This window comes from Apodemus sylvaticus, chromosome 19 (assembly GCF_947179515.1).
Source record: "Apodemus sylvaticus chromosome 19, mApoSyl1.1, whole genome shotgun sequence".
Taxonomy (NCBI): domain Eukaryota; kingdom Metazoa; phylum Chordata; class Mammalia; order Rodentia; family Muridae; genus Apodemus; species Apodemus sylvaticus.
The window spans coordinates 2,122,462-2,145,020 of NC_067490.1; the positions used below are offsets into that span (position 1 = coordinate 2,122,462).

A 22,559-nucleotide genomic window follows, 5' to 3' on the forward strand; every position below is an offset into this window, starting at 1 on the left:
TCTCCCAAGAAACAAAGGCAGACCAATCCCCTCCCCTGAAGGCTGGAAACCGGTTCTTCTTGTTCTTCAGGAGGTGGGTGGTCAGGTTGCTGGCTGCTATTCTTGAGAGCAGTGGGCAGGGGGAGGTCCTAATTCCTCCTTTTTTTTTTTTTTAATTTTAAGAAAAACCAGTGGATAACTATATTCGTCAAAAGACAATGGGCGTTGACCTGTGAGGGAAAGCATTGGCCTCGACCCCCTTAAATATTAATTGACATCTTTTTCAGGGGAGGGGAAATAGACTGCCTTAATAATTTAAGGACAATCTTTCAATGTCAACCCCTATGCAGCCAGGATTACTTTCAGGTAAACTCAGAAGCAGGACATTTCCCTTTTCCTTTGCAGTGCCTTGCCTCACACCTCATAACTGGTGCCCATGTTTGTTTTAATTAACAAACATGCATAGATCTGAGTTCTGTGCAGCTCCATTTGTGGAGATCCACTGGTAAAGTAAATGCCCTGTGAATATGAGTTGGCTGGCTTTCATAGCAGCCCACCTTCGAGTCCTGGAAGCCATTGCTGTAGCAGCCCACCTTCGAGTGTTATATCTGAGAGATATCTGCTTGAAACACAAAATAGGAGATTACAAGGAAAAACTGCTTGGACTGTTTCTTTGGAGGGCCCATGGTATTTAATTTGGTTGTAAATTAGTAGCTCGGGAATAAAACCTGGTTGCAAATTAATGGCTAGAGGAAAAGCAGCCTACCTTCCCAATATGGGAGGAGTAGCTTTAAGAACATTATTGAATTAGTCATATTTACCAGCTGATTCAGGGTCTCTATTTACCTACCATATCAATCTTTCTGGCAGCCATCGGGCTCCATCTTCTTTTTGAGAGAAAATATAAATAGAACATCTTTTCTATAATAAAACAGGGTCTGGACCGTTCTATGTATTGGTTAACGAGTCCCGCCATTTAACCATGGCAATCCCTTGGTATAAAAACTTGTGAACAATGATTGATTACATTTAGAGGCTTCTCTTGAATGTAGAGAAATGAAATCTTGAAAAAGTATCAGTGCAAACATGTATAAATTTTAATTTTCCAATTTTGCATAGCAAGTTACATCCATTTGTCAATAATGATAGGGCATAAGGCCACATAGATAACCGCTAAATGGGGAGCTGGAGATAAGGAAAGGCAGTTAGGGCATTGTTTTACAATAGTGAAAGCAAAGATCCTGATGGCGTATTAAAATTAAACATGCCATAGGTTTCCAATAAAGGACAAATTTTGCAACATACAAGCTAATTGTAAAAGAATTAAAACTATTTCTTATAGGTTGAAAAACATTTAATATCATTGTCAACTCTGCTAACTGAGCTGAGCCCAGATGTTTCTATAACCACCTGTTGATTATAAATAAGATATCTAGCTCTTCCTTCAGAAGAGCCATTTATAAAAATCAAGAGTATTTTTTATGCAGAGGCTATAAAGATCATATTAGGAAATACAACCTCATGCATATCTAAGAAATATTATTAATCTATCTTGAGGACAACAGCAATGCCAATAAGTGAATTCTTCTATCTCATCTAGGCATTGGCATGCCTAGTGATAGGAAGCCATATATATTTAGCAAGATTTCCTTGGCATCCAAATTTTAAAATTTTCTTAAAAATATATATGCCTTAAAAATATATATGCATGATTCAAATTATATGCATGGGGATACCATTTCCCCTCTGTTTTTCTTTTTTAAGAAGATATTGTTTTGTTTTGTAAAAATGTTTTATATTACCTCATCTTTGAGGATAATAAAGAATCAATTGTCAAAGATATCTCAAATGAATAGCCTTTATTTATTAAATGGCCAGTTCCAATGTTTGTTCTAATCTAAGTTGGAATACCAAGCATATACTATAACATAGGCAATAACTATGTAACTATAGAAAATAAACATATCATTCTCAGTTGCCTTTTGTTAGAGCAGTTGCAACTAGAATGCCCCAAAATGAATCATAACTATGTACATATTTTAATATTCTAAATTAGAAATATGAGTATCAATTATCTGTAAAAGTTAATTAAGTCCTCTAGAATCAACACCATTATGTAGTAGAAATAGAAATTGAGGACATCAAGAACAAACCTTTATAATTTGATGTACATAAAAATATAAAATTATTTTTAAGCCATTACTCTTTTGATGATATAAATAATAAATAATAAATGTGCTTGTACATCTGAATGTTTCTATATACCCTCTTTGGGATACAAACTTTATGTGCCCTGACCCAAGGGGTCCTGTCCAGGCTCCTTTTTAAAGATTAAATTATAAATAAGTATATTGTAGTAGTCTTCAGACACACCAGAAGAGGCCATTAGATCCCACCACAGGTGGTTGTGAGCCACCACGTGGTCGCTGGGATTCGAACTCTCATGCTCCATGAATGAGGACCTAGCCTTTAGCAGCTGAGCCATCTCTCCAGGCTTACAAACATAAAATACAAGAGTTCAGCTCTTAGCATTCATGGCTATCTCTCCAGCCTTTAGGTTAGCTTATAAATATCTAAAGGATCGTAATTTAGAGAACATATCCTTTGAAATTTGAATTACATTTGTATAAACAATTGTAAAAGTTAAGAATTAGTATTAAAAATAGAATAATTTTAAGCAATTGTAAACCATGAGCTTTATATATATATATATTATTATTAAAAGATTGATTTTTTTACATTTTAAAAATAGCTGCTATAGCACCCAAGTGCCGAAGCAGGGAAAACTTAAAGGAATAGACGTTATATAAACTTTAGTGCCATAGCTGATGTATAATTTATGGGATGTACATATAGAAATATAAAGTAAATCGCAACAACTTATTTTTTTGGATAACAATTATTAATTTTGCCTAAAAAGGCTTGCCATGTAATAGATCAACCATTAATAATAATTAATTTGATTGCTGCTTGAAGCAAGGAATAAACATTTTATTAGGCTCTTAAAATATTTCTTTAAAATATCTCTAACATTTTAACAACACATCTATATCTTTATTAAAGGATATAAAAAACTTTATTTTCTGCACAAAAAATGTGATTCTATATTAACATTATTTTTGCCAAGGAATGGCAGTGAATGCATATCATAAACAGCTGATTATAGCAGCGTTATCTGCCTTGAAAACAGAGGTTTAAGTTCTCCTGTGGCAAGCTTAAAAAGATGTCTTAGCCAATTAATTTATTTTAATAACCATTGAAAATTATTTATTTAAAAAAATTTTAAAAACCCGTAAGCAAAGGCCTGTTTTTTATAAACAAAACATTTTTATAAACAAATATTTTTTATAAAACAAAAGAGATTTCTATAAATAAAGTATATTAAAAAATGTAAGATCTCAGCATTTTGTATTGAAGCAGAGACAAAACACTCCTTCTCATATAAGGCAAGGCTATATTTGAATTGTATTTTGAATTATATCTGTATGAATCTATCACAATATTTTCTAGGCCCGGAGCGCACCTGGTGGGAGAGCTCTAAGGCGGAGGAGACAGTCCCTCTTCCCACCTGCGGGAAGGCTGGAGGGAGGAGAGCATTCTTCTGCGCCTTGCTGGCCAGAAGTAGCAGATCCCAAGCCTAGCCTTGAGCGGGCTCTAGACACCACGCCACCACACGCGTGGCGCGCAGGGAGGAAGTGGCAGGGGAGACACTTCCCTTCTGCTGTCTCACGAAAAAATTGAGTTCCTCAGGCCTTGGCCAGAGTCATAGCCGAAGAACCAGGCCAAGCTGCATTGTGCACTGCTGCCATAGCGGCCGTTTGCAGCGCTCATGCTCGCCTCCAGCTGCTTGAAAAACCATAGGGGCCATGGCACATTCGACCAGGGCCGCCTGCTAAGGCCAAGTCATGCTGTGCTCTGCCGAGGCCGGCCAGGGGCCATCGGCCTAGGGCCCGCGGGATACTGGGCTCCTTCTAGCCAGGCCGCCATCAGCGCCGCCTGGGCCACCCGCAGAGTTCTGGGTTCACTCTAGCCGCCGCCATTATTGGCCTGTGCCCCACACAGCGCCGGTGACATGGGCCGCCTGGGCAACCTGCTCGTGGCCCACAGAGTTCTGGACTCTCTCTAGCCGGGCCTGAATCAAAGTGACCGGGGCCTGCATGGCAGGGACTCGGCTCCAGCCTCTTCCCTACTGGCTCAAGCGAACGCTCAAACTTAGCGGTCTAAATGGCTGCAACTCTAAGCCATCAGCCAAAACCAGCCTCTAAATCTATAACTCCATAGTCAGGACATGTAAAACCTTATACCATTAAGACCAATTAAAAACAAGAACAAAGCAATTACCCAAATCTTATAAGTTAAACCAGAGTTTTCCCCAATCTGGAGGCTACTTGTCCTTTAAGAGAAAGAAAATAAAGAAAAGATTGAGCACACCACCGCAGCCACCACCGGCTCATGGCCCGCTGCTGCACGAGGTTTTGAATCAGCTTGCGGCCTGACAGCTCAAGGCCCCAGCAGACGGAATTTTAATCAATTTTTATTTTTAGCATGAAACAAACACTCATTCACACAAAACACAGACAAATAAATGTACATGTAGACAAACAATCGGTGCACCGCGACAAACAACATAGAAAGATACACAGAAAGAGAAGCGCGCTTGTTGTTAAGCAATTGCATCCATTTTCCTTTTTTCCTGTTTTTATTTTGTTTTATAATTTATGCCCTATTTCTCTTGCCTGATGCAGTTTAGACTGCGGACAATTGCCTAACTAAATTCCCTGTTCCATGTTGTCTTTACATCCTAGCTGATCTCAGTGCAGGGCCTACATACTGAGTCAGTCTAGCCTGTATCTTTACACACATCTGCAGCAACATTCTTTAGAAATAAATGACATTATTAGCGCTAAATTAATACCCTGTTGCTTACCGTGTCCGGTACATAAACTTTTTCCTTTTCTTTTTCCTTGGGGCTCCTAAATACAGACAACATACCTCATTCTGCCTCTCCGTTTCCAGTTATAATCCACGTTGGCACCATATGTAGAGTCCAGCTCTCACATCTTAACCGTGGATTCTCTGGATGGGTAAGGAACAGGCTGCAAGAGAAATCACATGGAGAGACACAAAAACACATGGCTTCTGGTCCAAGTCTCCATCTTTAATAATCCCTCTCTCCCAAGAAACAAAGGCAGACCAAGCCCCTCCCCTGAAGGCTGGAAACTGGTTCTTCTTGTTCTTCAGGAGGTGGGTGGTCAGGTTGCTGGCTGCTATTCTTGAGAGCAGTAGGAAGTCACAATTCCTCCCTTCTATTCTTGATGGCAGTGGGCAGGGGGAAGTCACAGAGTCCATTTGCTTTATTCTGTATAATATGAGCTTCCATTCTTAAAACCTACTATGGATGGTTTTTCTTTCTTTATTCTGTAACCAATTTTCACATCATGAATCACAAAGGTTTTTTATAGCTTACATATAACGTGTATCTTCTTTTAATTCCTCTGTAAAATAAAATATTAGATTCCAGCACCTTCCAAAAAAAACAAAAACAAAAACAAAAACAAAAACAAAAAACACAGTTCCTTCTGGATTGAACTGCCATTGCTGACTCCTGTGAACTCACCTGCTGATATCCTGACAATGCAGAGTGGACTCGCCCCAAAAAACTATTTCTAAACAGGTCCACACCCTCCTCTGCCCTAGTAACCCTTCCTTTCCACTACCACTGGTGGGTGGTGAGCTAGAAGAGAAGTTAAAACATTTAAGTAAGCTTATTAAAGTAGGTTTGGGACAATATCAGCCTACACAGGGCATCTGCAATGTTCTGTCTGTGGGTTATGTTACCCATGATGCATTGGTGCTGGAGGACATCAGACGTTTGTGTAGACTGAGCACTGTGGGGACAGTGTGGGAAGCTCCTTCTCTTGGACTCTGTGACCCTGAGGGACCCAGGGCTTCTCCTGTTCACACCCTCTCTGCAGGGTAGTTAGGGGCTCAGGCCTGAGTGAGGTCCTGTGCTGCAGAGAAAAGAATCACAGAGAGTCACAGCATAAAAATAAAGATGGTGTCACTTCTGAGTAAAATCATGGAGCTGGAGAGATTGCTCAGAGGTGAAGAATGCTCACTGCTGTTCCAGAGGACCTGGGTTCAGTCCCAGCTCTCACCCACTTGTAGCTCCAGTCTCAGAGGGGATAGGGCGCCCTCTGCTGGCCGCCTGGGGCACTCCATGCACCTGGCACACAGACACACATGGAGGCAAAACACCCATAAGATTTCTGTAAAGAAAGCGATCCCTGAACAGTATTGGGGGTCATTGCAGGACTTAGGAACACCTCCAAACCCTAGTGCAGGACTCTAGGGTCCCCTGCACTAGATGTACACACTGATCTTAGGGATTCAGCGAGGGAAAGAAGAAATCCACACAACTCCCCCTAAGAGTGATCCCTGATGCTACTGGCCTATGGAGTCTGTCTGTTCATTTATGCTCTTTGGGTTGTTATGTCTTGACGCTCAGGTTGACCGTGGATTTTTTTTTTTCAGATTTATTATGTACACAGTGTTCTGCCTGCTTATGTGCCTATCCACCCGAAGAGGGCGCCAGATCTGCATAAAAATGGTTGTGAGCCACCGAGATTTCTAAGAATTCTACAGGTACCTGTAGAAGAGCAGTTAAAGGTCTCAACCTCTGAGTCATCTCTCCAGTCCAGAACTTGAATGATCCTCCTGCCTCACCTCTGCATGCCAAGTCCCGAGATCATACGTGGTGTGTGTGTGTGTGTGTGTGTGTGTGTGTGTGTGTGTATGTCACTGTGACTGGAGAGTGTGGTGTGGTGTAACAATCAGGGGAGGAGCCTGAGGTGTAATCTCACTCAGAAGTTGTGTTTCAGCCTGAAGATCATAAGGACCTGTGAAAACCACAAAACGGAGGATTTGGGGCTGAAGGGAAAATCCCTGCTGCTTTTAAGCTAATTGAATAAACCACAGTCTCTCGGTGTCAGTTATTTGGGAGCAAGCTGGGTTAGAGAAAAAACACCACTTATTAATGTCATAATAAAAACCTCGACACAAAATCATGTCTCCTTGTGTCATGTTTAACTTCCAAATAAAATCAATAACCAGATCATAATAATATTGAAACATGAGAAAACTGTCACTCGGGCTGGAGAGATGGCTCAGTGGTTAAGAGCACTGACTGCTCTTCCAAAGGTCCTGAGTTCAAATCTCAGCAACCACATGGTGGCTCACAACCATCTGTAATGAGATCTGACTCTCTCTTATGGAGTCTCTGAAGACAACTACAGTGTACTTACATAAATTAAGTAAATAAATCTTAAAAAAAAAAAGAAAAGAATACTGTCACTCGTACAATTGCAAATACATTATAAATTCAGAAAAAGTGGCAATGTCCCTTGAGGGAGATTCTTTCAGTATCTCCAATTTAAATATGATAGCCATTGATAATTCTCTTAATTGATGCTACATCGTGTCATAAAGAAACAGAAAAGAGAATGCAATATCCGTACAAATACATTCTTAACCAAATACAATGGAAATGCGCATGTCTGCATTTCTGCAGCTGGTCACATGGTTTCAGTAGGTAACCTCATGAGTTCCACAAAGCCTCTTTGTTTAGAGAAATAAGGACTCTGCAATTTATCTTATTTGCTACAGCCTTGGTCAAATAGCTTTGGCTGGTTCCCTGGCTACTTCATAATATATAATCCCATTTCTTTGACACTATTTTCTGCCCTGTGGTTAGTTCCTGCTCCTCTGCTTCATGTGTCTGTCCTCTTCAGTGTCCTGGGCTGAATCTCCTGCTCTCCTGACCGGTGTTTATAACCACCTTCCTCTGCTACCCATTCTGCATTCCTCTCTTTCACCAGCACCTCCGCAGGTCTTAGCTCCTTTCGGGGAGGAGTGACCACCTTACCTCCATTCCTGAAGGGTCTGTGCCCTCTGTCATCCTGCCTGGATTAGGCTGTTGTAGTTTCCCATTGACTTTTTTTCTTTTATTTGCTGTGGTTTTATTCTTTTTACTTTTTTTTTTTTACTGAAAAAGGAAGTAAAAACATTTTATAACAAAATTGAAGATTCACATGGAAATATTTCTGACAAAACTGATGAAATATATAATGATAAAAATGATGAAAAATATGTTAAAATTGACAATTTTCATGGAAAAATTAAAGAGTAAAATGGTAGACAAAACATTGCTAAATTGATTGAAAAAAGAAGTAGAAACATTTTATGATAGAATTGAAGATTTACATGGGAAACATTTTTGATAAAATTGTAGAAAAATATAGAATAACATGTTAAAATTGAAGAGTATCATGGAAAATTACACAGATAAAATGGTAGGCATAAAATATTTCTAAGTTGATTGAAAGTGTAATTATAAACATTTTCTGATAAAATTGAAGATTTACATGAAAAATATTTCTGTTAGTCTATGTCTTTTTATTAGGGAATTTAGTCCATTGATGTTAAGAGATATTAAGGAATAGTGATTGTTGCTTCCTGTTATTTTTGATGTTATATTTATGTTTGTGTGGTTACTTTCTTTTGGGTTGTTGGGAAGATTACTTTCTTGCTTTTTCTAGGGTGTAGTTTCCCTCCTTGTGTTGGCATTTTCCATCTATTATCCATTGAAGGACTGGATATGTGGAAAGATATTGTGTAAATTTGGTTTTATCATGGAATATCTTGGTTTCTCCATCTATGGTGATTGAGAGTTTTGCTGGGTATAGTAGTCTGGGCTGGCATTTGTGTTCTCTTAGGGTTTGTGTGACATCTGCCCAGGATCTTCTAGCTTTCATGGTCTCAGGTGAGAAGTCTGGTGTAATTCTGATAGGCCTTCCTTTATAAGTTATGTGACCTTTTCCCCTTACTGCTTTTAATGTTCTTTGTTTAGTGCATTTGGTGTTTTGATTATTATGTGCCAGGAGGACTTTCTGGTGGTCCAGTCTGTTTGGAGTTCTGTAGGCTTCTTGTATGTTCATGGGCATCTCTTTCTTTAGGTTAAGGAAGTTTTCTTCTATAATTTTGTTGAAGATATTTACTGGCTCTTTAAGTTGGAAATCTTCACTCTCTTCTGTACCTATAATCCTTATATACCATCAGCAAGACATGCCCTGGTCTCTTCTTCCTTAGTCTTCCAATAACAAGGCACCTCATGAGGCTGCAGGTGCAGGCTTGGCAGCAGATGGCATTGTAACAGTAGAGGTCATAGGCATTTGAGCAAAGACTTCGTGTAACTTCCTTGTGCCTCTAGGACCTGTCCAGTCCTGATTACTTATATACCACTTCTATTTGATAATAGGTTACCGTGTGTCCTATTTTATGACTTGGTATCCAGTAGACCCTGGAAAGTCTGATTCTTTCTTTCCCACAGTGTATGGTTTACCCTGGTGAAAGTCTGTAGATTCCACTAGGAAAGGACTGGAGAAAGGCTAGCAGTAAACCTTTTATGTATTTTATAAGATACTTACTCGGGGTAACCAGACCATTCAGTCATTCAAGGCATTCTGAGTATGTAAACTGGCTCAAGTCTAGAAACTGATTCATGGCCAGAGATGTTCTTTTGCCACCATTATGCAGCCTTTTCTCTCAGTCGTTGACTATTTTTCTACTACCATGATCAAACAAAAAATCAGTAGGCTTCTATGGTAATTGGATTAAGAACATTTTCTGGGCCATGGTCCTGCATACCCAGAGACAGGCAGAACCCTGAGTTGAAGACTAACCTAGTGTGCAGAGTGAGTTTCGGAACAGCCAGGGACTCACAGAGTCCCTGTAGCTGGTCTTTGCTACTTCACTGGATCTCTACTCAAAAACTCAGCCTGACCCAGTTTAATGTTCCCTCCACCATTATCCCACACCCTCACAATCCCTTCCCACACACATTCCCCAGACTTCTGCTTAAATGAATTAGCAAACTTGTCAGGCTCCTTACATGTGTGCACAGAGGTGCAGGGCTCCTCCTCATGCACTACACACTCTACCTCCCCCCTTGGAATCTACTTTGTGTGAAGTCTGCTCATAGGTCTAGAGGCAGGGAACACAGCGACTGAAAAACCCTGGAGTTGTTGAGAAAGGTCTGCTGCATCCGATCAGCGTTCGTATGTGAGGACCGCACAGTGGAAGGAAGGAGTGTGCTGAGCTCAGCGAGAAGCTTTGCTGTTGTTTCAACAAGAGAAGGAAAGTTATGGGTTCCTTCAAAATTAATAAATATGAGATCTGACCAGGGGAGATCTAAAAATCTTGTCTGCAAAAATGTAGAAAGAAAACAAGTAGAACAACAAAACAAAACAAAACAAAACATGAATCTTGTCCCTCTACAAGGAAACAGCTCTGAAACTGGCTGAGACACCAGTCAGGATTTCAGCTATACATAGACAATAAATCTTGTTGGCTACAAAGTCCATATGGCTTATCAGGTCACCCTTTCCTGTGGCATGGGTGGACATTTATATAGCAGCTTGAGTAAGTAGACTTACAGTGTTTGATGCCTTTCCTTCTCTCACATAGAAGAGAATCATCTTTAACTGATCTGTGGACACTGTATATTCCATACATGTGTTAATGCAGAAATGTATGTTACCTATAAATGTTTATGTGTTTACAGAGAAGGGACCTGACACCAAGGAAGACAAGACAAACATCCCAGATGATCTGAACTCAAACTGCCTCAATAGCTGTGTCCTCAGAAATGTGCATCCAGAACAACTTCAAATGATAATTTAAAATCTTCCAGCCCGCCGGGCGGTGGTGACACATGCCTGTAATCCCAGCACTTAGGAGGCAGAGGCAGGAGAATTTCTGAGTTCAAGGCCAGCCTGGTCTACAGGGTGAGTTCCAGGACAGCCAGGGCTACACAGAGAAACCCTGCCTCGAAAAAACAAACAAACAAACAAACAAAAAAACAAAAAACAAAAAACAAAAAAAAAACAAAAGACAAAAAAAAAATTGGTAAAATCTTCCAGCCTCACAGACCGCTCCATCCAGGGCTTCAGTTAAGCCCTGCACTTTCCCATTACGCAGAGACTGGACAGCAAATGTTACAGCTAGCTTTCTTAGGACTTGACCACTATCCTCATTGCCTTAGGGCCTCTGAAAGATATTTTCATTCCCAGAAAGCAAGAAACAATTTTGAGAACACTAAGCCCTCATTGTCAATCGTGGGATGGTAAGTATTTGGTTGTTGAGTGGGTGTAGAGTGTTTGCCCTTGTGAAAGTGTGGTTGGTCACTAGTTGTTAAAGGTCCTTGTCAGAGAGGAAGCAAAGGAAAGATTAGATTCAGAAATTTTGTTCTCTCTTTTCCTTTCTTCTGTCTTCCTTTCTCTACTATCTAATGTCAGGGTTGAAGCAGGAAAAAGGGATGAAAAGAAAAACGGGGCATGTAGGCATACATTTTTTCCCACCTATTTTAATAAATGTTCAGCCTCTCCTTTTGCCCACCACCCAGAAGAGGTCACGGAAGAGACAAGTTATTAGGATATTGGGGGAAGCGGACCTGTTTAACAATAGCTCTTTGGGGGTGAGCTCAATCTTCTTTGTGAGCAGTTTAGTCCCATGGTAAACCCCAAATTCAAATCAACAGCTGCAGTCCAGTCGGGAGGCCAGCAAACCCCACACAGGATTCAGCAGCTACAGTCCAGTCCTCTTGGCAGGCAGACACGATGCCCAAACCAGCAACTGTGGTCCAAAACCAAAGAAACCCCAAGGTTAACCAACCAAGAAGTTATGGGAATTCAGAAGCAGTTCTCTGGAGAGTTTCTGTCAATGGTGGTGTTATCACAAGTGGGTATCAACAAGGATGTAAGGAAAATCAATACATGCATGTCCTTAGTGAAGAACAGTAAGGCAAAGCAAACCAAACCAAACCAAAGTTCAGTGCTCATCCCCAACTGTCTGTGGGGTCATATTTATACTTCTTCATCGCAGGTCCTGTCACATGTCTGCTATAGCAAAACATCCTTTCACCTGTGTCTGCTTCAGGAAAACATTCTGTCACATGTCTGCTCCAGCAAACCATCATTTGTTACAACTAACTTTCCAAAGAACCTAGAAGTTTCCTGTCAGGACTATAAAAGAATGATAGAGTAAAGGGTAGACTGTTGAATCTACTTTACACTAAAGAGCAACAAGGACTAGTCTCACATATTTACATTGGTGTGGATTTTTGTATACTGAGAGAAACTTAAGCTTACATTTTGCTACAACTACTGTATACATGCTTCAACTCTTGTTTATGATATTGTACCCATGCAGCTCATTTTAAAGTGTAAAGTTTTAGCCCTTGAAAGAAACTATTGGAAACAGTTCAAGATAATTAAGAAATGTGAGTGGGTAACCAATCAAAGATATGGACATGTTAGGTACTAGTTTTGTTAATTACAGGGATAAGCTTTCTTTAGCCTCTTGTAGATGTTTGCAAAGTTGAACAGATAGCAGATGGCTAGAAACAAGCAATATTTGCCTATTCTGATGTTCTATAGATACAGAAGTGGTTTTTGAAAATCTCAGAGATCTACAGGTTATGGCATTCAAAATGTTTTATTAACACGAGGCTTTCCACAGCAGTGAGGCAGGACTGTGCCTGCAGCACCCTTTCTACTTCAGAGAGGATGGTGGGCACTGAAGAATCTCCATATGGAGTTTGCTTCAAATGTGGCAAAGCTAAATACCAGCCAAAAACCTGCCCTTACTTCAACTGCAGACTGCATGCTGTCCTAACAGTGGACAAGCAGAACATGGAGGAAGTTGACTGGTGAGCTTTGCCAAGACAAGTTGGGGAAGTCCTTCAATATTCCTGCTTCACATAAAAGTCCGTCATACACTGGGCCAGTAGCCTGAAGATGGATGCCCCAGCATTGCAGAAGAACCTTGGGTGACAATCCAGTCAGCCAGCCATCTCTGCCATTCCCACAGCTTTGGAAGGAAGCTGCTTGCTCTGTACTTCCTGTTTTCTCAGGTAACATTCATCCTTCTCAGGTCACTGATGGGGAGGAAGACTAGATAGTTACAGTTTCACAGTAGCTTAAGTTGTTTAGGATGTAAGAATCTGATTTAGGTCTAGGAAGATTTTTTAGGTGGATAATTTCAAGTTACAGTACAAAGATAATTAGCCACAGAGTTTTCGACTCACAGGAAAGATAATTTCTCAATTGTTGACAAATACAAATGGATCAAACATTATGAATTTAATTCTTATATTTTATATTAAGAATTAATTAAAGTTCTTTTTTTTTTTTTTTTTTTGGATTTGGTTTTTTTCGAGACAGGGTTTCTCTGTATAGCCCTGGCTGTCCTGGAACTCACTCTGTAGACCAGGCTGGCCTCGAACTCAGAAATCCACCTGCCTCTGCCTCCCAAGTGCTGGGATTACAGGCGTGTGCCACTACCACCCGGCCAATAATTACTAATTCTTAATTAGTTTAACTTAAGTTATTATACTTGTTTTTATTGTATATAGCTTATGAAATCAGAGAAGGAGACTTTTTTAGGAATAAAGGGGGCATGCTGAATTAATGTTGTATCCTGTGTAAAGATGAGTCTCTGTCTTACCTTGCCTACCTAAAACACCTTCTGCGTGGTAAAATAAAAAGCCTATGTCCTGTAGCAAAGGAGAGTAGAAGGCAGGATTCTGGTCAGAGAGAGGATCTCTGGGAAGAGAGAAGCATAGGGGATTCACCACACAGACTCTGAGGAAGCAGGATGTGTGAAACTGAGGAGAGGTGACCAGCCACAGGGCAGAACTTAGAATAGTATAAATGGATGACTGAGTTAGGAGAGAGCTGGGAACAGGCCTAGCATAAAGCCCAGGCATTCATAATAAATGTAAGTCTGCTGCCATTATTCAGAGCAAGGCGGGCAAGCAGGGATGTCCCACAGATGCAGCAGGAGCAGGAGCAGGAGCAAGCAGACAGAGAGCAAGCCTTCCCTTCTTCCATGGCTGTAGTAAGCCACCTTTGGTCATTCGCCATTACAAGATGGCGCTGGCCAGATGCAGCTCTCTGGTGGTAAACAACTTTAGTACATGCGCAATGTGCTGTGTATGTTATCACACTTGTATGCAGGGCTGAAAAGATGTATAAGGGCCGCAGGGAGAGGGCTCGGGGCCCCAGAAAGAAGAACAAAGAAAAAGTCCTGAATAAAGCATTGAAGAGAAGAACCTGGTCCTGTTTCGTCTTTCCTTGCTGGCAGGGTTGGGCGCAAGACATGGCTTCCTGTAGGCTTCCAGCAGAAGGTGTGGCCCAGATTAGAAAGGGGGGGGGGCTGCAGCTCAAATACCCTGGGGCAGCTCAGCCAGCCTGGATCCCTTTACCCTCAGCTCTGTGGGCTCAGGCGCTGTCCTCTGTTCTTCCACCAGGGGCGCTGTTGCCCAAGACTGTGATGCTTCTCTTTCATCTTCCACAGGTGGGACTCCAGAGGGTCTGCAGTCAGAGGAAGGTGGGGGAAGGGGACACCTTTTTCTGCAGGGACACTCTGGATGTTGGGATGTCAGGGTCTGTTACAAGTTAGCATTCAAACATCTGAGTGGAATTTATCTTGTTCATGGGCAATCAAAAACTCACATTGGCTCAAGTGCAAAGATGAGCACACACTGTGTCTTCTTCCTGGGATGATGCTGTGATCCACTGTGCACAGTAGGTCCATAAAATGAAATATCTTCTGTATTTTTAATTTTATGATTTTTTTCAAATTGTCTTTTCAGTAAAGTCTGATTCAACCATCTTTTCCTGTCCTGTTCCAGAACTCTGTTCATTGGCTGGTTGTGCAGATTTGTCTAAAGAGTCCTGTGTCCCCAGGTCCTGGCCTCACACTCTAGTTGTGTAGGAGAGAGAGGGAGTATTTTTTCAAATCATATTTATAAAATGTTATTTTTAGTAGATGCATTTGTTTTTGTATGTGAGTGTGTAGGTGCACTAGCACTGGATCCCTTGGAACTGAAGTTGCAGACGCTGACAGCCGCCATGTGCTGATGGGACTCAACCTGGATCCTCTGCAACAGCAGCAAGTGCTCGGAGCTGCGGAGCCATCTCCCCAGCCACTGTTGCAATGTTTCCATCAGGAACCCACACAGCTGACCCACAGCACGCCGGCTGAGCACAGTGAGAGGAACTAGAGGCTCAGGAAGAGACAGTGCAGTGCAGAGCTCAGGAGGGAGGGTGCTGGGCACTGATGGGGTGAGGCTGAGGGACAGAGACAGAGAGGGGCTGAGCAGGAGGAGACGGAGGCAAAGGGGAGATGCTAACTCAGCAGAGTCCCCCGTTTGAGGGCATTTCTGTACAGACTGCACTGGACACGTATCTGGACCCTGCTGGCCTCTTACATCCCATAGTGAACGCTGTGCTGGTTTGAATGAGAACAGCCACACAGGCTCATAGGAGTGAATACCTCAAATCCAGCTGTTGGAGCTGTTCAGAAAGGACTGGCATGCGTGGCATGGTTGGAAGATGGGCACTGGGTGAGACAAGGGTTTACAGACTTTCACTGTTCCCAGGGTCTCAACCTGTTGCTTGCAAATCAAATTGTGTGCTCAGGGCTGTTCGTCCACCCCACCTTTCCTCTGCCATCGTGGACTCAAACCCTCTCAGACTAGAGAACAGATTAAACACATTCTTCTATAAGTCGCCTTGGTCACAGTGTCTCATCACAGTAATAAAAAACTAACTAAAGCTGATGTGGCGACACAGGCCTTCAATCCCAGTGTGGTGGACTGAATAGGTGACCCCCATAGACTCATGTGTTTGAAAGCTTGGCCCACAAGGAGTGGCATTATTAGTGGGTGTGGCCTTGTGGAAGTGGGCGTGGCCTTGTTGGGGAAGTGTGTCACTGTGGGATTGGGCTTTGAGGTCTCCTATGCTCCTGCTCTGCCCAGTGTAGAATGAGAGCCTCTTCCTGGCTGCCTTTGGATCCAGATGCAGAAGTCTCTGCTCCCCCAGCACCATGTCTCCCTGCACACTGTCATGCTTCCTGTTATAATGGACTAAATCCCTGAACCTGTAAGCCAGCCTCTGTTAAATGTTTCCTTTTAGAAGTGTTCCCTTGGTCATGGTGTTCTTCACAGCAATGAACCCAGACTAAGACACCCAGCACTGGGATGCAAAGGGACATGTATTTCTGTGAGTTCAAGGACAGCCTGAACTACATAGTGAGTTCCAGGATAGCCAGAGCTGTGCAGAGACCTTGTCTCAAAAACCGAAGAAGAAGAAAAGTAATGGAGATTGATCTGTGGAGCTGCCCAACCCCAGCAGCATCCTTAGGTTGGTCAGGAAGAAACTTAAGAGCATCAGGTTCTCATGGAAACACTCAGAGGGACCAGAGCCCCTTGCCTTGTCGGCTCACAGTGTGAGTGAAGGTCAGAGAGGGAGTGAGGGGTCACAGATTACATAACTCCTACCACACTGTCATCAGTATTCTGTGTTATAGCTGGTGACAATGTCCTACTGTGATTGAGTCACTAAAGCCACTGCACTGTGGAAGTGCTGACACAGGGGGGAGGCGGGAGTATAGACAGGGATCAATACCCTGCTGTCTGTGGTCCCCACAGGGGTCTCTCTTCAGTGGAGAAGGAGGTCTAATGTGCTGTGACAATGTCCCAGGTCCTCATGGACAAACCTGGGACTCGGAATGAAGATCCTTGTAAAACACACCCACCTGGAGCCACAGAGGCATCATCCTTGAGGAAACACTGGAGGAGTCTGAAACTAAGCCTGAGGCTAAGAAGACAGAATCCTGAGGGAAGAGGCAAAGTCTCCCCTTTACAGATGAGAGTCCTGCTGTCAGGGTCAGCAGTGAGAACCACTCACTGCAGGTGCACTCAGAGCCTGGTCTCTGTGGGGTCCGTGTGGGACTTGCAGCCCAGCGCCTCCACCTTCAGGAGAAGCTTTTCTCCACTGCATCTTTGCTTTGCATTGGCAAAGCAACATTGGCAACCTCTTGCTTTGCCAATGTATTCCCGGAAGTGGCTTTTCTTCTAGAAGACTCCAGGGTCTGACTTCTGAAGAGGGAAGAGGAAGGGTGGAGGAGAGGACATACAGAGTCTGGCCTGCGGATCTCTGCTGGTGTCCTGACAGCTTCTGGGTCAGAACTCGGAGTCACCATGACAAACAGGGCTCTGTCCGCAGCACGGGATTCAGGCAAAGTCTTAGTCTCCAGGCGGTGTGGTCAGGGGTGGGGAAGCCCAGGACTGGGGATTCGCCATCTCCTCAGTTTCACTTTTACTCCTAATCTCAGTCAGGACACTGAGGACGCTGGCAGGACTCGCCCCCATTGGGTGGCGCAAAGCACTGGGAACCAACCAGCGTCACCGCGGGCGCTGGTTATAAAGTCCACGCATCCCGCGGGACTCAGATGCCCCGAATCCCAGATGGACGCTATGGCGTCGCGCACGCTGATCCTGCTGCTGGCGGCCGCCCTTGCTGCAATCTAGACCGAAGCAGGTGAGTGCGGGGGTCGGGAGGGAAACGGCCTATGCGGAGAGGGGCGGGTGCGGAACCAGGGAAGCCGCGTCCCAGAGTCGCCCACCGGACCCTCCTTCCCTTCTCCACCCGCCTCCCGAGCCCCGCGCCCTGCTCCCTTCCCGGCCCACGCACCCGTCCGGGGTCCCGGGAGGAGGTCGGGGTCTCACTGCCCGCCGCCCCCAGGCTCACACTCTGTGGGGTATTTCCACACCGCCATGTCCCGGCCCGGTCTCGGCCTCGGGGAGCTCTGGAACTTGGAAGTCAGCTACGTGGACCACATGCAATTCGTGCACTTTGACTGCAAAGCAGAGAATCTGAGGATGGAGCCGCGTGCGCCTTGGATGGAGCCGGAGGGATGGGAGACACAGATCGCCAAGGGCAATGAGAAGAGTTTCCCAGTGAACCTGAGGACTGTGCTGAGCTACCACAACCAGAGGGAGGGTGGTGAGTGACACTCTGGGGCCTGATTGTGGAGGGCCAATGTGGACATGATCGGGTTTAGGGACTCGCACAATACCCTGTGAGTGGTGCTTTGTTGGGATGTTTTTTTCACAGTGATGGTTCATGACTCTCATTCTCTAGCATGAAGACAGCTGCCTGGAGTGGACTGAATGACAGCCAGTGTGTTCAGGTCTCTCCTGTGACACCCAGAGCCCTCAGTTCTCTTTAGACAACAGTGTCTGATATTCCCTGTAATCCTATGGGCTCAATGTGAAGAACTGTGGAGCCCAGCCTGCCCTGCACACAGGACCCTGTCCCTGCACTGCCCTGTGTTCCCTTCCACAGCCAACCTTCCTGGTCCAGACACACACTGGGGGACATCTGCATCCTGTCAGGTCCATGAGATAGATCTAACAGCCTCTTTTGGCGTGTCTGAAGACAGCTACAGTGTACTTACATATAATAATAAATAATCTACATATAATAATAAATCTTTTTTAAAAAAATCTCTTTAAGACTATGGTGTAAACTATGTGTGAATTTGTAAAATCATTCGGTATAATTTAAAACTGATAAAGTGTAAATGGCGAGTTACATCAAACGGGTTACCAGGTTACCTGGAAGGAAAGCTGGGGATAGACCGGGGTTGCGAGAGAAACATGAAGCCAAGACAAAAGGTTTTCTGATTAAGGCTCAAAGTTTAATGGGGGTCACCAAATATATAGGGGGGGGACCCTTCCCCCAAAGGCTGGAAACTCATTGGCAGAACAGGTTCAGGTTGCTCAGCAGGTGGCTAGTGCCTCTCAGGAAACTGCAGGTCCTTGAAGAACAATGGGCTTCAACTTTGAGCACTCCACCCCAGGTGGAGAGAATTATGGCTAACACAGGAATTCCTGCTCAAAGACTGGGAGAGGAACTTCACATTGGTCTATGTCAAGTTCCTGCCAGGTGGCATGGCACCCCAATAAGGGTCTCTACAATAAAGTATATAACAAAATTTGGCCTGAAACTTAAAACTAAAAGGTTATAATTAATATCCATAACAGATAATCTTCATTTGCTGCAATGCAGTATATTTAACTCTATGTAGGTATACGTAACTTAGATTCATCTTTTTCTATTGCCAAAAAGAAAGAAAAAAATGGCCAAAATGGGGAGCCCCGGGAGTTAGGGTTTGCGCAGGGCGATGCTCCTATCCTTCCAGGAGAACAAAAGCATCCAACTAAGGAATCTGAAGATCATGGGGCAAATGAAACGTCTGAAGGAAAAAGATGGGTCATCAAGAGAAAATGTCCCAAGACGAGGAGTCAACTGGCCAAGTGGTGTCATCTGTCTCCATCTTGTCTCTTCCTCCTTCTACAGGCATAGGTGGCAAATGGTCTTTGCCACTTTTCAGTTCAATTAAACATTAAGCTGGATTTTGGGGTTAGAGTGTAGGTCTCTCCTTCTCTAAACCCACACATGATTGTTAAAGGAAAATCCAATAATTCCATCTCATATCAGAAGAACCACTTGGTATGGGACATAGAAAAACAGAAAATAAGGGACCGTTCTATTGCCACCAATCTCATAATCTATTGGTTTTCATTTACTCTCTAACACTTAAGGCATAAAAGTTACAAATATTATGTCAAATTCTATAAGAATATTGTGGATACATAAACTCTTCTGTCATCACACCAGTAGTCATTCAAGGTAGGAACTGATTCTAGAAATGACCTTCATCTTGCTTCCTCTGTGTGTTCCCAAGTTTCAATCTAAAGCAAGTAACTAGAAACAACGTTTGTATACCTTGAATTACTTAAGAGGTTGAGGCTCTTAAATGTTCTGAGATGTGCGGACTATGACACTTAAAATGAATAGGTTTACTAGCTTTCCTAACAGTAATCTTTTAGGTTTCCAAGAAGAAGGATGACACGGCCGACCAATGGCAAATTCACCTGGATTGTGTTAACACTAACTACTGGGGTAAACTGCCCCATGCCTCTTCTGCTGCCAGGTCCTGTGCAAACAGTGGACACCTTTGGGTTGACTGCTATGTTCTACATAGACAGTGTTGCTGCTAAAGTGGCAAACATCACCCAATAATCAGTTCAGACTACAAACTGCTCAGGACACTCAATTTCCTGAGTTCATAGGAAACTGACATAAACCCTGTAGAGAACTCTGAACTCAAAAATCCTGAATCCTAAGACCGCCAAATACAACCAAGCTTAACACTGTGGACAGCTTGGCTGAAACAGCTTCATTGCTGAAAACAGTTTTACTGTGATACACCTAAAATCTTTTTTTTTTTTAAATATAGACACAATGGAGGATATAGGAATAATACAGGAATAATAGGAAACAGGGTTAAATTATTCAATCTATTCTTATGTACAACTGTATATTGATAGAAAATTATTGTATAAATTTACAAAATTATATTAGCTTACATTGGTTTAGATCTTTGCATATTGAAACAAAATTGAGGTTGTATTTGATTACATTAGTATAGATCTTTGTATATTGATACAAAATTGAGGTTTATTTGATTACATTGAGATAAATCTTTGTACATTGATACAAAATTAAGGTTATATTTGCCTACATGGGTATAAACGTTTGTATATTGATGGAAAATCAAGGTTGTATTTGCTTACATTGGTATAGATCCCTGTATAGTGATACAATATTGATGTATATTTGATTGCACTAGTATAGATCTTTGTATATTGATTCAAATTAAAGTTACAGTAGGTTACATTGGTATAGATCCTTGTATATTCTAACAAAAGTAAGGTTATATTTTGGTAATGTAAGACCCCCCAAAACCGAGGGTGCCCCAGCACCCCACGCCTCAGAAGGTGACACCCAAATCACTCTCGAGAAACAGTCTCGATGCAATAACATGAGGATTTCTTTATTCCAGAATTCTGGGTTCCACAGCCGTACACCGCACAGGGTTAGGGGACTGCGGACCCCGAGTGCTAAATTGCAACAGCTTTTATAAATTTACAACAAAGCCCGCAAATCACAAACCAATCATTTCTTAGCATGGAGAGCCCTCGAAATGCGAGCCAATCGATTTGTACCACTCCATAGTTTTTAGGCCATACAGTTTAAATTACCATATTATTTAAATTATGGACCAATTAGTTTCCTATTTTCATGAATGTCTATAGCTGCGTGAACTCCTGGATAGGGTTAATGGCGTAAGCAGTTTACAGAAGCAAGATAAGCTTAGCTCATTTCCAGTTACCTTATGGGGCCAGGATCACCTATTCAAGGCCTTTTTGCCTAGCTCTGAACAAAGGGTGGGCTCTGGACTGTGACCTTTTACCTAGTTTCTAACAAAGAGCACAAAGAGCAGGCTCTGGAATATGAAGTGTTTGGGGCTCCTTAGAAGGCTGGAGTTAGGCTGTATTTTCTATTCTTTCAGTAACAACATACTATGTATGGTATTAAAATAAATAAACCCTATGGTATTAAAATACCTATGTACTCCTTAAAATTGCAATGGGAAATACTAATTCTTTTAAAAACTATTATGAACTGTTTAAGAACATTTTTAAAATGCTAGTTAATAGTTAATCCAACCTTTGTTGGTTTGGTTTTGTTAGGTAGTAGTCTTCAAAATCCTCAGACAGCTACAGAATATGGCATTTAAATATATTTTATTAATTTAAGACTTTTTTTACAATTAGATGTGTCAGCCCCTGGCAGCACCCCCATATACTTCAAGGAAGATGATGAGCATGGAAGAACCTCCTTATGGAGTTTGCTTCAAATGCGGCAAGCTGCCACTGGACAAGAATCTGCCCTTGCTTCAACTGAGACAGAATGCTGTCCAAACTGGACAAAGAAAGCACAGGAAGGCAAATGCTGAAGTCTGCCAGGACCAGGTAGAGAAGAAGTCCCTCATGATTCCCGCTTCACAGAACAATCTATCAGATGTTCTGGGCCAGGAGCCTGAAGACATGGATGCCCCACCTTTCCAGAGGAACCCTGGGAGACTGTCCAGGCAGCCAGCAGTCTCTGTGTTTTCTATAGCTGTAAAAGCTGCATGTTCTGCACTCCCTGTCTAGGTTGAGAACATTCATTCTCTTCAGGTCTTTGATGGGGTTGGAGCCATCCACTGGGTGACAATCTGCCCTTCATCTTGTCTGTCACCAAGAACCTGTCCAAACTGTGAACAAGCAGGACACTGGGGAGTTGATTGCCCCAATTTGCTTAGACAAGGTAGGCTGATCCCCCAGGGTCCTCATCCACTGCACAGTCTTTGGACCTTCTGGACCAGGCTGGGAAGACTGATGCGGCCCTGGGTCCTCTGTCCCCAGTGAAATCAAGACTACTACAGCAGAACCTTCAGTGATTGTCCAGGTAACGGATAAGTCTGTCATTATTAATAGATCTGGAAGCTTCTTAGTCTGTACTTCCTGCTTACTCAGGTGAAATTCCCCCTTCACAGATCTCGGTGGTGTTGACCAGGGAGAACTTTGTCAGTTTAACAGCAGCAACAACACAGGCTTCAGGTGCTTCTCAGTTCTCTTCATGTGTGAAAATCACCAGACACTTTCCTAGAGTTGCTACTAGGTCTAGACACTGACACATTGTTACCAGATTCTAAGAAGAGATAAAGCACACAGCAGATTTCAATGTAATTCTGTAAAGGAAGTTGTTTAACTGTGACTG

General features: G+C 42.8%; 1 long non-coding RNA gene and 2 pseudogenes across 1 annotated transcript in view; all 3 read left to right on the forward strand.

The window, feature by feature from the left end:
* Window positions 1–18,273, forward strand: part of LOC127669435 (uncharacterized) — a 30,668-nt gene extending 12,395 nt beyond the window's left edge. The window contains exon 3 of the long non-coding RNA XR_007974354.1: window positions 18,076–18,273. This is a non-coding gene — a long non-coding RNA (uncharacterized LOC127669435). The remainder of the gene's footprint in view (window positions 1–18,075) is intronic.
* LOC127669413 (RT1 class I histocompatibility antigen, AA alpha chain-like) overlaps window positions 1–22,559 on the forward strand; it is a 44,510-nt pseudogene that overhangs the window by 16,281 nt on the left and 5,670 nt on the right.
* Window positions 17,336–18,121, forward strand: LOC127669428 (H-2 class I histocompatibility antigen, Q9 alpha chain-like; annotated as a pseudogene).